Source organism: Haematobia irritans, chromosome 5 (assembly GCF_050003625.1).
Source record: "Haematobia irritans isolate KBUSLIRL chromosome 5, ASM5000362v1, whole genome shotgun sequence".
Lineage (NCBI taxonomy): Eukaryota > Metazoa > Arthropoda > Insecta > Diptera > Muscidae > Haematobia > Haematobia irritans.
This window is the reverse complement of record NC_134401.1, coordinates 130,684,033-130,700,402: the sequence shown is the minus strand read 5'-3', so window position 1 is coordinate 130,700,402 and position 16,370 is coordinate 130,684,033. Positions and strand designations below refer to the sequence as shown.

Here is a 16,370-nt window from a genome sequence, read left to right as displayed (position 1 = left end):
CGCTATTTTTTGTCATTTTCCATTTACTGTTATTGTTCAAAAGCTAGAAATGTCGGAAATAACATCAAATTTTATTGAGATTTATTCGAATTGTCTGCGTTTTGCACGAATTATGGCCTTCAAACGGCTGACAAAGTCACCACCTGGTCAACGAATGTGTCTCTGCGCTATTTTGGCCCATTCCCGACAAAACGCCGATAATTTTAGTGGCAACCTTACTCTCCAAAATGCCTCAGGCTCACATCTCCAACGGATTAAAATCTGAAGATTTGTTAGCCATGAAGTGAGGAACAATACTATCTTTAGGGCATTATTCCGTATTTATTTTTACCCCATGGTCGATGAATACCAGAGGAGAGCTACTATCTGCCGTCATGGCGGCCCACGCTATTATCCGGCGCTGCTTGAGCTCTGGTGACCAATTGAAGGTGTAAGTTTTCAATGACCTCTTTGGCTAGCAAACCCGATAATTTTGTTAATTTGGAAATTGGAGTAAATTTTCATTTGGAAAATTGAGAATATTTATACAGGGTATAATTGAGAAATTTTATTAAGGGTATGTACAGGGTATAATAAGTTTGTGCATTTGTATGTAACGCCAAGAAATAGTGGTCATAGACCCATCTTTTAGTATACCGATCGGCTTAGAATTAAATTCTGAGTCGATTTAGCGATGTCCGTCTGTCTGTCTGTCTGTCCGTCTGTCTGTATATGTAATTTTGTGCACAAAGTACACCTCGCAATTTAAGTCCGATTGTCCTCAAATTTGGCATAGGGCCGTTTCTTGGGACAGAGACAATCGCTATTGGTTTTGGAAAAAATCGGTTCAGATTTAGATATAGCTGCCATATATATTTATCCCCGATTTGGTCATAGTTAGCGTGTTTATCAACCGATTTTCTTGAAATACCGTATATCCAAATATTTTATGAATCTCGAAAATCTAGCAAAATATCAGCCAAATCGGTTCAGATTTAGATATAGCTCCCATATATATCTTTCGTCCGATTTAGACTCATATGACCACAGAGGCCAAAGTTTACTACCGATCTTCGTGAAATTTTGCACGGAGGGTAGCATTGACATTCTACCAATGCTTGGTAAATTTGATTGAAATCGGTTCAAATTTAGATATAGCTCCCATATATATCTTTCGTCCGATTTGAACTTATATGGCCACAAAAGCCAGAGTTTTGCAGTGATTTACTTAAAATTTTGCACAAGGGGTACGTTTAATAGTATCGTTAAGTATGTCAAATTTTGTTAAAATCGGTTCAGATTTAGATATAGCTCCCATATATATATATATATATATATATATACATATATATATATATATATATATATATATATATATATATATATATATATATATATATATATATATATATATATATATATATATATATATATATATATATATATATATATATATATATATATATATATATATATATATTTCGTCCGATTTGAACTTATATGGCCTCAAAACCCAGGATTTTGCCGTGATTTGCTTCAAATTTCGCACAAGGAGTACGTTTAGTAGTATCGGTAATTGTTCCAAATTTGGTTGAAATCGGTTCAGATTTAGATATGGCTCCCATATATATCTTCCGTCCAATTTGCACTCATATGACCAGGGGGGCCAAAGATATACTCCCATTTACGTGAAATTGCGCATCGATAGAAGAGTTATTATTCTAACTATACATGTCAAATTTAGTCAAAATCGGTTCAGATTATATATAGCTCCCATATATACGTACACCAGAGTTGGGGAAATATGGTAGACTGTTACACATTTTAGACCCATTTTCAATGGAAGTTTCCTCCAATTAACTGGATAGCGTTAGCCGATTTAAATTTTAATTCTAGAGATTTTGTAGAAGTAAAAATATTGTCTCCTTTATATAGCTTCCAGCAAATGTGAAGTAGTTGAGATGGTAACACAAATTTTGGCCTACATAGGGGCGAAGGTTATAATATAGTCGGCCCCGCCCGACTTTAGACTTTACTTACTTGTTTTATAGTGCAAACGGACCCCAAAAATAAAATGAAGTTACACATCAAAAATCTTAAATTTTTGGGTTGTTTTTTTTTTTTCATATCATTTTTAGGGGTCCTACTTAATCAAGGTTTTGGGACTTATTTTCATAAATTCCTATCCATAGCGCCGATTTGAGAGCTATGGATGTTTCAATACCTAAATGTAGTAGGAATTGTATCGGAGAAAACCAAATTAGGTAGGCGGGCCCCAAAACCCACAAAAAACAGTGTCATAATCTCAAATTGGAAAATTGGGGTACATTTTTATTTGAAAGATTGAGGATATTTTTATAATGCAAACGGACTCCAAAATTCTTAAATTTTTTGGTTAGTTGTTTTTCCTAAAATTTGTAGGGGTCATACTTCATCAAGGTATTGGATTTTATTTTCATAACGTCCCTATCCATAGTGCTGAGTGGAGTGTGGCAGAGATTTGGGCGCTATTGATATGGACCCCAAAACCTAAATGTAGTAGGAATTATATGGAAAACAACAACACAAAATTTTTATGGTTTTTGTGGAGCATCTCAATTTTAGTTTTTGGAACCCATTTGCATTAAAAAAGTCATATTGTTATTTCAAATGAAAATAAACCCCAATTTCCTTTTCAAGTGGGACCAATTTTTGGATTCTGGGATTTGACAATGATGGCAACTATACACATTTTTGTTCTTCTGAATACTATTATATTGCGTCAGATTTTTTTTTTGAGTAGACGGTCTTTGGTTTATTTCTTATTCCTATGGATATAGTCCCAAGAGATTCATACTGAGTAACATGTATTTATTTTTATTTTTTTTTTTTAAATTTCATACTTTTTCCATCAGTTAGGGTTCATTTTCAAATGGTCTTTTAAATCAGACGAGAAAATGAACCCAAATTTTATTTTTGTGTAGATTTTCATGCTTCAATTACATTTTGTTGGGGCTCATGTTCATTATGAGGCGTCGCCTCACATTTGTGACTTTATTTCATTTTAGTTTTGGGGCTTTAATTTTCAGAACTTCATTCTCTGTTCCTCTTAGGTTTCCGGACCCACTTCCCCATTTTCATGTTTTTTTTTTAATGTTTGAGTTTTTCTCCATTCCTTGGAGCCAAGATCTTAAATACCAATTTCTTGGAAAACATAATTTTCGTGTACCAAGTCATTTATCCAAGTTTAACTTTAGTTTTAATATAAAATCCAGCATTTCTCTCCAATGGCATGACTTTAATTTCGTGTATGATTTTTCAATTCAAACATAATCCATCATAATTCAGCATAAAACATATCCCTCACCCACAATCCTAATGGTATGGTAATCAGCTTGCTTACAACATGCGAACGAAAGATGATGGTGGTCTTGCCTGACAGAAACACCCGACGACGATCCAACCAATTTCTAAGTCATATCACAAACACATTACACTTGACATTACACACACCACATGAATGTATGTCGTTGGGGTGGGACGAGGTTGAAGGGGAATGATAAGTGAAGTATTTGACGACTTCAACACCAGCAAACTGGCAAACATGCGATTTTTGTATGACAAAACCCACAAAAGATAGACGGCACGCAGTCAGCCAGGCAGGCGAGCAGACAGCCTAACAATGAAATGACTCAAACGACCGATTTCAATGAAAATGACATATTGCTAACGACGATGATGATGGAGATGGAGATATCGCCAACGATATAGTCCTATTTTCCCAGTACCAAAAATCCAAGTCAAAGCAAATGGGGGCAAAAACAATACAATGCTTATTGAATGTGGTAGGTTAGACTGTGTGTATTAAGAGCAAAAGGACTAATTTGTATGAAGACATAAAACAAATACAACCATTTTTTTTAATACATCATCATTATCAATATTAAACAACAGCAGGATATTGCTCAAATATCATCGAGCAAACAGCGAAATGTTAACCACATGAACAGAGAATCTCCCGTAGAGAAGAACAGTGTCGAAAGGACAAATTATGTCGTTTAATAGGAATATGAGATATTTCCTCAAATAACGGGGGTAGAAGAGAATATTTATGAATGGTACTGGACAAAGTTTTAATATGGGAGTCATTGCACTGCAAGGGTGAAGATGCTCGATTGGGAAGTTCTGAGATTTAAGTTTGACTGCAATGGTCATTGAAGGATATTTGGTTTCTAATAAAAAGTGCAAATATTTTCTAATTTTGTTGCCAAAAATTTAAATGACTTTATGAAAGATTTTGGATTTAGGATCCAAAATCGGGGGGTATAAATATGGGCCCCAAGGAAAATGAGCCCCAAAAACCTAAATGAAAAATCACCATAAAAGTGAGACGTTTCATAAACAATATGAGCTCCATGAAATGAAGCGCTATGAATATAAGCCCAAGGAAAATGAGTCCCTAAATCCAAATGAAACAGGAGCCCAAAAGTGTGGCGACGTTTCATTATGGAAATGAGCAACATGAAAATGAGCCCCATGAAATGAGATGCTATGAACATGAGCCCAAGGAAAATGAGTCCCAAAACCCAAATGAAACAGGGCCACAAATTTGGGATCACCCTTCATAATGATTATGAGCGTCATGAAAATGAGCCCCAAACAAAATGTAACTAAAGCATGAAAATCGTGGTCTTTTGATTTAACAGACCACACGAAAATAAACCCTAACTGATGGTAAATATGAAGTTTTAACAAAAAATATTAAATATGTGTTAAATAGTTAGTAGGAATTTGAATCGCTTTAGAATCTTGAAAGCGAAACATAACCCTAAAAAGAAATTTGGGGTTTATTTTCATTTGAAATATTCGGGTTTATTTTCATAACACAAATAGGTCCCAAAAATAAAATGAAGTTGCAAAAGACAAATTTGGTGTTGTTGTTGTTTTCCATATAATTTTTTTGGGTCGGCTTCATTTAGGATTTGAGGTTAATTTTCATGGAGCCCATATTTATGGCGCCCCCAACAAAATGTAACTCAAGTATGTAAATCGACCCAAAATTGGGGCTCATTTTCACTTTTGAATTAAAGGACCACGTGAATATGAACCCCAACCGATGGTAAAAATGTGAAGTTGTAAGAAAAAAATTAAATATTTGTTGGGAAGAAATTGGGCTCCATTTTCATTTGAAATATTAGAGTTTATTTGCATAATGCAAACGGGCCCAACAAATAAAATGAAGGTACTTCCCCCCCCCCCCCTCCAAAAAAAAACATAAACATTTAAAAGTTATTATTTTCCCTATAATTTTTTGGGATCCTACTTCATTCGTCTAACCGAAAATGACTATTTGCCACTGTTATCAGAAGTACTACATGGAAATTAATTTGATTAATTAATCAAAGTATCTTCGTTTGCTAGCAGCACTCTTACGGGGCCCCAATGGGTTATTGATAATCGTCAAATAGCCTTCCCAGACTGCACAAGGTTTTAGATTCTTGGAGGCTTACCCTTGGATATATACTGGGGAGTTCCCCATTATGATCTTGTATTCAGAAATTCATATTTGATAAATACGTATATCGAACAGTTTATCATTGAAAGATTTGATACAGTCTTACGATTTAGAAGAATTTCATTGCACATTGAGTATCTGTTATACAGAAGGCTTTCTGTATTATATGAAAAATAATAGGAGAATCATATTTTCTTCATTTGTTTACAGCACTCTTATCGGACCTCAATGGGTTATTGATTATCATCCAATTTCTTAGGTTTTAGAAGGTTTTAGGTCGTTGAAGGGTATGATCTTTTGCAGAAGTCCATAATGGCTGAATATTGAACTGCTTATTCATCTCATTGAGAGATTTGAGGCAATCTGTAGCCATTTCCAAGATTTTTATTGCAGATTGACTATCTCTCAAACAGAAGACTTTATACATGATATCATCTAAATTTGGTACATTGTAAAAATTTTATAAAGTGATAGAATATCTCGTTTTTGACAGGGGCTTGAAGGTTTTTTTTACAGTGGCTGAAAAAATAAATTTTGCCAGAAGATCTCCTACTAGGTTTTATAGTAAAACTTGACTACAATCAAAGTCCAGTAAAGTCACGATTGTGTATTCGTTATTGTAAGATACTCCCAGCAAAAAAAGCATCGCCAAAAAGTAGTGAAAATGTTCTTTTTGGATCCGGAAGTGGTACAAAATTCACGCAGAAGCGATGAATTTAACATGGGCTTGTCATAGGACGGATGTCCACCATTTCAACAGCTGTTGCACTGAATTTGCATCACTTCTTAAGGTGCGATGCGAATCCAGTGTTGCGGATGTGAATTAAGAAATTTTATGATATTTTGATAAATAAATAATTTTTAAAATTTTTTATGATTTTTAATGGATTAAAAAGCTTGTTTGGAACGATTGACATGAAATATATTCAAAAATTCGCAATTTTTCTAGAAAGGATATAGAACTTTTTTCAGTAAAATTTAAATAATTTGTACTATTTTATTAATTCTTAATCTGTTTTTAACCTATTTGAAATAATAAAATTTTAAATTTCCTATTAAAAATATGAAAAAAGCGAGTTATACAAAAATTTTCTCAAATGAACTTCCTGTGCACTTAAACCAAAGAACATCTTTGGGAGGACATTTTTGGAAGTGCTTTCAGAGTTGTGCCTTAAGAAGAACTTCCAAATTTTTTACTGGGCTATTATAGTAACTATTCAAAATTAATATGATGTATGCGAATTCTACTTGGAAAGTTTACCTGCTCATATGCTTTTCAACGACTGCGTGCCTTAGAATGGTTAAAATACGTCTTTTTGTTATGGTCACTTCTTCCAATTCAGTTCGAAATATTCCTTGAAATTCGGCGAAATTTTACAACGCAGCAAAAAAAAAATTGGAAGTTCTTCCAAAGGCACAACTTTAAAAGCACTTCCAAAAGATGTACTCCTAACCCCCATTTTCTGGAAGCTCCGTTAGTGCTACTTTAGCTAACGAACTTTTAAACCGCACTATGTCATCTTGCATATATATTCCACACGTCAGTTAGGAACTTAACTCAAAAATTTTTCTGTTAAAGTTAACCGGAGAGAAGATATTTCGATTTTACTTTCTGTTAACTGGGAGTTAAAGTCTAACCGAAATACATGAAAATGGCCGTAAAGATTTTCTTCATTTCAACTACACAGGAAGTTTTTTTAATTCGATTATTTATAACTCGTTTTTTTTCTTATATTTAATGGGTAAATTTTAATTGAAATTTTGTCGAAAAAAAATCAAAATCCATTCAAGAAATATTGCGAATTTTTCAAAATATTTTAATTCAAACGTTTCGGACAAGCGTTAGAATGCATTCAAAAATCATAAAAAAATTATAAAAAATATTTTTTTTGTCAAAATATGACATTTTTTAATTCACACCCAAAACACTGAATTTGAATCACATAGTAAGAAGTGATGAAAATTCAGTGCAACGGCTATTGAAATGGAGAACTTCTGTCCTATGACAAGTCCATGTTAAATTCGTCGCTTCTGCGTCAATTTTGCACCACTTCCATATCCAACAAATTCATTTTTATTACTTTTTTGGCGACGCTTTTTTGCTGGGCATGTGAAGGCAGGACATTGACAGAGGAATGTTTCATAATTTTTATGAATTGAAAAAGGATTTCATTTGAATGGAAAAAAGGTTTCATATGACTTGAAAAAGGTTTCATTGGTAATGAAAATGCTGTATATGTCAGGAACCATGTCTTTTTTTACCAGACGATGTGAAACACAAATTTTCATAAAGAAAGTGTTGAAAACTCTACCCAGTTTTGGCTCCAACTCATTCTGGTTTCGCGGAGACAAAGCTAAACCATCATAAAATACCAAAATTCCTCATAATGTCATCCTAATTATGAACAAGTGCCAGAGATTGCGTTCATAAGGGATATATGTATGCGTGCATATATGATTGAACTGTCAAAGAAGGAATAAGGTCATATTTTATGGGAGTGTTTTTAAATCATGTTGCTGTCTGTCGTCGTTGTCAGTGTCATAAAAACGCAAAAATATAACAAAAAAAGCGAAATCATAATTTTGGAATATGCCATATCATTTGTTCTAAAACCACACAGCAGAATGAGAATTAAGAATGAATGAATGAAGTCAGGCAAAGTCATAACTTGCCCATACCATCTAATGCATTCTGGTCATATAAAAGAGGCCAAGTAATGGTTGAAAAGAACAATCATAATGCTTGAACATTTTGAAGTATTCTTTGCCATGCCCAAATACACACTCTTCGGTACATGTACTCTGGCTGATATAATCGCAAGTCTGAATAAATGCATCATCGTCGTCAGCCTAAAAGAAGCAATGACGTATGAAATTTATATGGTTAGGAGGCTACATAAGAATATAAGTGGCAGCAAACGCCAATGGCATAACATTATCCTTATGAGGACGAGGACAACGTTGACGATAACGCTTCACTGAAGATATGGGTAATGGGGGGAAAGTAGTGAAAGTGTTTTACTTTCACTTTTATTAGGACAGCATTGCGAAGGTGTGACTTTAATGCATTGCAAAAGAACGAATTTAAATAAAGATTTGTAGTCAATGAAATCACTGAGTGTTCCATTATTTGTTCACTTGACACAGATGCAAGTGAAAGTAATGTAAAAGAGATCTGCTGAAAAGACACAATTTGACAAAAGAATGGCAAAACACTCGTCATTTGTGGCAACATACGGATACCGTGACGAAAAACGTTTCGTCTTTCGACTCAATTTTTGAATCGGCCAAATTTTTGGTTTCCTCATAAGAACGCAAATGCTGATAAGCCAGCATTTCTCATGGAGCATAATATAATATTATTTTATTTTTAATTAAAATTTAATATTTAATGTTCGTTTTACTTTTATTTTTTTTTATTTGTAATTTTTTTTTTTGATCAGTTTTTAATTTTATTTCAATTATAATAATATTTTTTTGTGAAAATAATTCATTTTAATTATACCCTGCGCCACACTGTGGAACAGGGTATTATAAGTTAGTGCATATGTTTGTAACACCCAGAAGGAGACGAGATAGACACATGGTGTCTTTGGCAATAATTCTCAGGGTGGGTCCCTGAGTCGATATAACCATGTCCGTCTGTCCGTCCGTCCGTCTGTCTGTGAACACATTTTTGTGATCAAAATCTAGGTCGCAATTTAAGTCCAATCGCCTTCAAATTTGGCACATGTTCCTAATATGGGTCAGAATAGAACCCTATTGATTTTGGAAGACATCGGTTTAGATTTAGATATAGCTCCCATATATATCTTTCGCCCGATATGCACTAATATGGACCCAGCTGACAGACACACACTGTGGAACAGGGTATTATAAGTTAGTGCATATGTTTGTAACACCCAGAAGGAGACGAGATAGACACATGGTGTCTTTGGCAATAATGCTCAGGGTGGGTCCCTGAGTCGATATAACCATGTCCGTCTGTCCGTCCGTCCGTCCGTCCGTCCGTCCGTCCGTCCGTCTGTCGATGAACACATTTTTGTGATCAAAGTCTAGGTCGCAATTTAAGTCCAATCGCCTTCAAATTTAGCACATGTTCCTAATTTGGGTCAGAATAGAACCCTATTGATTTTGGAAGAAATCGGTTCAGATTTAGATATAGCTCCCATATATATCTTTCGCCCGATATGCACTAATATGGACCCAGCAGCCAGAGTTTTATACCGATTTGCTTGAAATTTTGTACAAACATAACACTTAATCGTATAATCAAATGTGCAAAATTTGATTGAAATCGGTTCAGATTTAGATATAGCTCCCATATATATCTTTCGCCCGATATGGACTTATATGGCCCCAGAAGCCAGATTTTTGGCCGAATTTGGTTGAAATTTTGCACTAGGAGTACAATTAGTAGTAAAGTCAAGTGTGCAAAATTTGATTGAAATCGGTTGAGATTTAGATATAGCTCCCATATATATCTTTCGCACGATATGGAATAATATGGTCCTAAAAGCCAGAGTTTTGGCCCAATTCGGTTGAAATTTTGCACAGGGAGTAGATTTAGCATTGTAACTATGCGTGCCAAATTTGGTTGAAGTCGGTTCAGATTTATATATAACTCCCATATATAGCTTTCGCCCGATTTACACTCATATGACCACAGAGGCCAATTTTTTACTCCGATTTAGTTGAAATTTTGCACAGGGAGTAGAATTAGCATTGTAGCTATGCGTGCCCAATTTGGTTGAAATCGGTTCAGATTTAGATATAGCTCCCATATATATGTTTTTTCGATTTCGACAAAAATGGTCAAAATACCAACATTTTCCCTTTTAAAATCGCCACTGCTTTGTCAAAAAGTTGTAAAAATTACTCTAATTTTCCTTAACATCTAATACATATATATCGATCGATAAATCATAAATAAACTTTTGCGAAGTTTCCTTAAAATTGCTTCAGATTTAAATGTTTCCCATATTTCTTTTACTAACACTGTGTTCCACCCTAGTGCATTAGCCGACTTAAATTTTGAGTCTATAGATTTTGTAGAAGTCTGTCAAATTCTGTCCAGATCGAGTGATATTTAAATGTATGTATTTGGGACAAACCTTTATATATAGCACCCAACACATTTGACGGATGTGATATGGTATCGAAAATTTAGATCTACAAAGTGGTGCAGGGTATAATATAGTCGGCCCCGCCCGACATTAGACTTTCCTTACTTGTTTAGTTTTAATTAAATTTTATTTTTATTTTTAGTTTTAATTGTAATTGTAATTATAGTTTTATTTTTATTTTTAATTTTATGGAGACTAAATGTAAAGCTAAAAAACATCCTATCCTAAAAAATAAGTTAGTTTAAAAAGCCACATTTTTTGACTCGGAATCTATACCAAAATCCTTAATAGAAGCTCAGTATCATTGGATCCAAGTAAATTTATTGTTTTTAGTGTATCTAACATATTTTTTTCTAATATTTAATGGAATAATAATAATAATAATATTTTTCTAAAATATCACCGGTCCATATTCATATGAATCTTCGCAAGTGATCCGGTTATTAACTGACCTATTAATTTATAATATATTACCAAACCATTTAATACTGTCGCGGTTTTCTTGTGGTCAATAAAACATAATTCGTTTCCGTTGGAGTATCCCACAAATTTCCAAATTTCCGTTTGTGACACCACCATCAAATTTGACTACAATCTATTTATATACTCTACACACGTTACTCAGAGTCTGCCATTTCCACTCTCCGGGCTCTTTCAATTCTATAAGGCAATTCAGTTTTAACTTATCTATCGAGCTTTCTGTATATGTCCTGATTTTTTTCAATATTTTAGTTTTTAATATCGCTTGCCTCTGAAACGGATAATGGCAAATCAATCCATCAACCTCTCAAAATATTTAATGACAATGCTTCTATTTGATGCTTCAGACGATGCTTCTATTTTATGGGATATGCATAATACATGGCAAATGCATCTGTAGGGATCTATACAACCACAAACAACCACCCACTCACATATGTGTATCTTATTAAAGTGTTTGTGTGGCTGTGCACTTTGCGCTTGCACTTTGTTATTAAAATGTTGAACGAAAAAGAGATGATTAATCTGGATCTCTCCCACTTCCATTCCCTCTCTCTCATACTCTCTTTAATTGCTTTATTTTTTGCCTTCAATTTCATTTTCATTTTTAATTTCGATTTCATTTATATTTCATTCACTTTTGTTTGATTTCAAGTTTAATTGCAAACAATTCCTCTTGGTATTGAGAGCAGGAAAAAAAAATGGACAAAAAATAAACTCAGCCAAATGCAATGCAGTTTTTAAGTGTTTTCAAGTGTTTAACATCCGTTAATGCTGCTGCCTCGCCGGAGCAAGTACATTGATGTCATACGTTTTTGTGTCATGGCCCTCGAGGTTTAGCCAGAGAAAAATATGTCATCCTCGGTGATGTGAGAGGCAGTTGGGTTTTTGAGCAACAAAAAAAAAAACATTCTATTAAAATTAGCGCTTACTCAAGCTTGCTAGGAGGATTTTAATTTCAATTGGATGGATGGAGAAAAAATTGAGGAGCTTTTAGTCATTGCATTGCCTTTTAAAGTGTGTCATTATTCGTTTTTCACCCTTCGATAGTGTGTGACTGTGTGAGTGATTGTTTTCGTATTGAATTGGGATTTCATGAATTCATCATGGCCCTGATAATGAAAAATGCAATTAAATTCTCTGCTTCGAATGCTGTTTTTTCGTCTTTGGCTCGCTTCTCATGCAATTGCATGGCAATAATGTGATTTAAATGCAACAATCATAATGATTATGAATGTGTTTTGTATTTTTTTTTTGTTCGTAAAATATTGCTGTGGCAACAATGCCAGACTCTGCAGCATGATGCTGCTGCGCATATAAAAGAGCTTGCATTGTTGCATACAACTTTCTGGGCCAGAGCTCCACCGAGATGATTTATGCGTCAAATAAATGAATGAGCGCTCGTGCCTCGTTTGGCTAATTTAAAGCGGCCTCTTCGAAAGATGAAATGCAGTATTTTTGCATAAAATAGGAGCGTGTTGTACTCACTGCTCAATGTGATAGTGGTAGGTAGACTGTGAGTCGTGTTGTGTCTTCTGTGCTGAATGATTTATGAAGATTTGTGGGAAATTTGCTATCGCTAAATGATGGTTTTTAAAGTGACAAGTGTTTTAAATCATTCTGATAAAATTTGAAAATTGTTTCTTCTATCTGGAATGATAATGGTGTGCTCAAGATGATGTAAGGGCAAAGGGTTCGAGATTATCTTATAAGGGCTAACTGAAAATGAAGAGATTATTAAGGAAATATGAGATTAACGTAGATTTAATATTTTGCAATAGAATTAATCCTCTAATGCCTAATACCGCCTTTAGGCGGTCTTCATTAAATCAGGAAGCTTTCAGTAAAATACGCTCTAAGACAGCAAAAGTGAGTAAAATAAAAAGAAAACTTAGTTAAAACTGATCATGAGGCTTTGCCTCATATACTGAATTAAATCATATAAATTTTGTTTGTTTAGTTTTCTTGCTTTTGTAGATTTAATATTTTGCAATAGAATTAACCCTCTAATGTCTAATACCGCCTTTAGGCGGTCTTCATTAAATCAGGAAGCTTTTAGTAAAACACGCCCTAAGACAACAAAAGTTGGTAAAATAAAAAGAAAACTTAGTTAAAACTGTTCATGAGGCTTTGCCTCATATACTGAATTAAATCATATAAATTTTGTTTGTTTAGTTTTCTTGCTTTTGTATCGTTAACATTGAATATTTAATCAGCTGGCAAAAAATTTAGGCATTAGAGGGTTAATTCTGTTGTTATTGGAGTGAAATTTTGGAAAATTAGATTTCTTCAATGTTTGTATACATTGCACCACTCTATGGAACAGGGTATTCTACACTGAAAAAAAAAATAATGTCGTGAGGCCAATGATTTCATGTCCTTAAAATACAAATGCAAATTTTGCATAGAGCATAGAGGATGCATTTCTCTAATATAAAGTTTTTTTCTTTGTCAAAAAGTCGATAAACTTTTCAATGAAGTCGTATTGTCCCTATAATTAAGTAATTTAACTTAAAAATGGGTATCATAACATGAAAGAAAAATTTGTTGGGGTAAGGTCAACTTGACTTTAATAATTCAGAAAACTTCTTTAAAATTAATGACATTGTCTTTAAATTTTCTTTTTGTATCTTCACTACAAAGCAAAAAATCGTTCAAAAATAGAACATGGTTTTCAACACTTTATTTTAAAGAGGCTTTTTTATTTGAAACATAGCATAAATTCTACTGGAAGTCGAGTCTGAATTTGGAAAATAAAGTTGTCGTTAACTCGTTTTAAAGGACTTTGATGGCATATGAAGAAAATAAGCTGAAACAAGTATATACGGCCGTAAGTTCGGCCAGTCCGAAACTTATGTACCCTCCACCATGGATTGCGTAGAAACTTCTTCTAAACATTGCCATCCAGAATCGAATTACTTGAGTTGCTTTAACGCTTGCCGATGGCAAGGTATCTGAAAACCTCCTAACACCGTCTTCTAAATTGTAAGTAAGTCCATACGTGGTATATATTAAATCAAAAAAGACCGACTAAATACGTATATAATTCAGTTTGACAAAATTTTCCATAGAAATAAAATTTTGACAAAATTTTCTATAAAAATAAAATTTTAACAAAATTTTTTATAGAAATAAAATTTTGACAAATTTTTCTAAAGAAATAAAGTTTTGACAAAATTTTCTATGGAAATGAAATGTTAACAAAATTTTCTATAGAAATAAAATTTTAACAAAATTTTCTATAGAAATAAAATTTTAACAAAATTTTCTATAGAAATAAAATGTTGACAAAATTTTCTATAGAAATAAAATTTTGGTAGATTATTTTTGGCTCGAGTGGCAACCATGATTATGAACCGATATGGACCAATTTTTGTGTGATTGGGGATCAGCTATATAACTATGGACCAATATGGACCAATTTTGGTATCGTTGTTAGCGGCCATATGCTAACACCACGTTCCAAATTTGAACCGGATCGGATGAATTTTGCTCCTCCAAGAGGGTTCGTAGTTCAAATCTCGAGAATGGTTTATATGTGGGCTATATATTGTTATGGACTGATATGGACCAATTCTCTCACGGTTGTTAGAGACCATATACTAACACCATATTCCAAATTTCAACCGGATCGGATGAAATTTGTATCTCTTTGAGGCTCCGCAAGCCAAATCTGGGGATCGGTTTATATGGGGGCTGTATATAATTATGTGGACCAATTATTGCATGGTTGTTAGAGACCATATACCAACACCATGTACCAAATTTCAGCCGGATCGGATGAAATCTGCTTCTCTTTGAGGCTCCGCAAGCCAAATCTGGGGATCGGTTTATATGGGGGCTATATATAATTATGAACCGATGTGGACCAATTTTTGCATGGTTGTTAGAGACCATATAACAACATCATGTACCCTATTTCAGCCGAATCGGATGAAATTTGTTTCTATTTAAAGCTCCACAAGCCAAATCTGGGGATCGGTTTATATGGGGGCTGTATATAATTATGGACCGATGTGGACCAATTATTGCATGGTTGTTAGAGACCATGTACCAAATTTCAGCCGGATCGGATGAAATTTGCTTCTCTTTGAGGCTCCGCAAGTCAAATCTGGGGATCGGTTTAAAAGGGGGCTACATATAATTATTGACCGATGTGGACCAATTTTTGCATGGTTGTTAGATACCATATACCAACAACAACAAATATTTTTCAAGTTTTTGAAGGTCTTAGACGTTGTATTGATTAATTAAATTTAAATAATTTTATTAGCTTTCCTTCAACGTTTTTGTTTTCACACAAAGTTTTAGAAAGTTTTTGTTTTGTATTTTTGAAAAGATGGTTAATTTCAAAAAAAAAAATCCCGGAAAAAATATCCCCAAATTAATTTAATGAAGCATACCTTAATAACAATACTTATCTCCCTAATCTTTTGGTAGACGCAAAAACAAAAAAACACATAAACAACCGAATTTATTCATGAAATTTATTTGTTTGTTTTTTGTTAGAAAAATAAACCATATAAAACCAAGCATTTATTCCTGTGAAAAATCCTTGGCCATTTTTTTTTGTGCTCCTGCTAAACCCATCACGAACGCCCTCATAATCAACAGCTTTTTGCGTGTGACATTTTATCACCTCTAGAAAAGACAACACAAATAACACTTTGTAAAGAAAGAAATCCTTGATAAGCATACTCCAACACATCCATCCCACCCACCCTTTCAGTTATCTTATAATCCTCATCCTCCTCCTAATAAATATCTTTAACACAATAAAATAAATCTGTCCAAAGGACACAAAAGAAAAACACTTCCACCATCATCATCACTAGCATCGTCGTCGTCTTTAAGCTGGAAATGTATGCGAAGCAATTTGACAACGAGAACAACATCTCGTCTTAGTACGGTAAGAAATTTCGATGTTTTAAGCCAAGTTAACAAAATGCTGTTGGTTGTCCTGTCTTTTGCTTCAGCATCAATTTGTAGAAGAGGCAAAAAACGCAAATAAATAAAAACAAGTGATGTGGCATAAATAAAGCTCAAAAGAGAAGAGTAAGGTATTATTGTAAATAAAGGATACTAGGATACCTAAATAATAGAGCACCAGACGATGGCCACGAAAAGCTTTGAAAGATACAGACAGTAATGCATTGGTCTGGAGAATTTAGAAGCAACTGTCATCCAATAAACTTTAGAATGACATTCATGAGATATCAAAAACGAGAAAAACTATGGGGAACTATTTTCATTAATACGAAGGCGGGTTTCTGGAAATCTTGACTTGTATA

The 16,370-nt window shown here is 33.8% G+C and overlaps 1 protein-coding gene across 1 annotated transcript in view; it reads left to right on the top strand.

Annotated features, from left to right (window-relative positions):
* Positions 1 to 16,370, top strand: part of Wnt5 (Wnt oncogene analog 5) — a 533,000-nt gene that overhangs the window by 297,368 nt on the left and 219,262 nt on the right. The gene's annotated exons all lie outside the window — the stretch shown is intronic.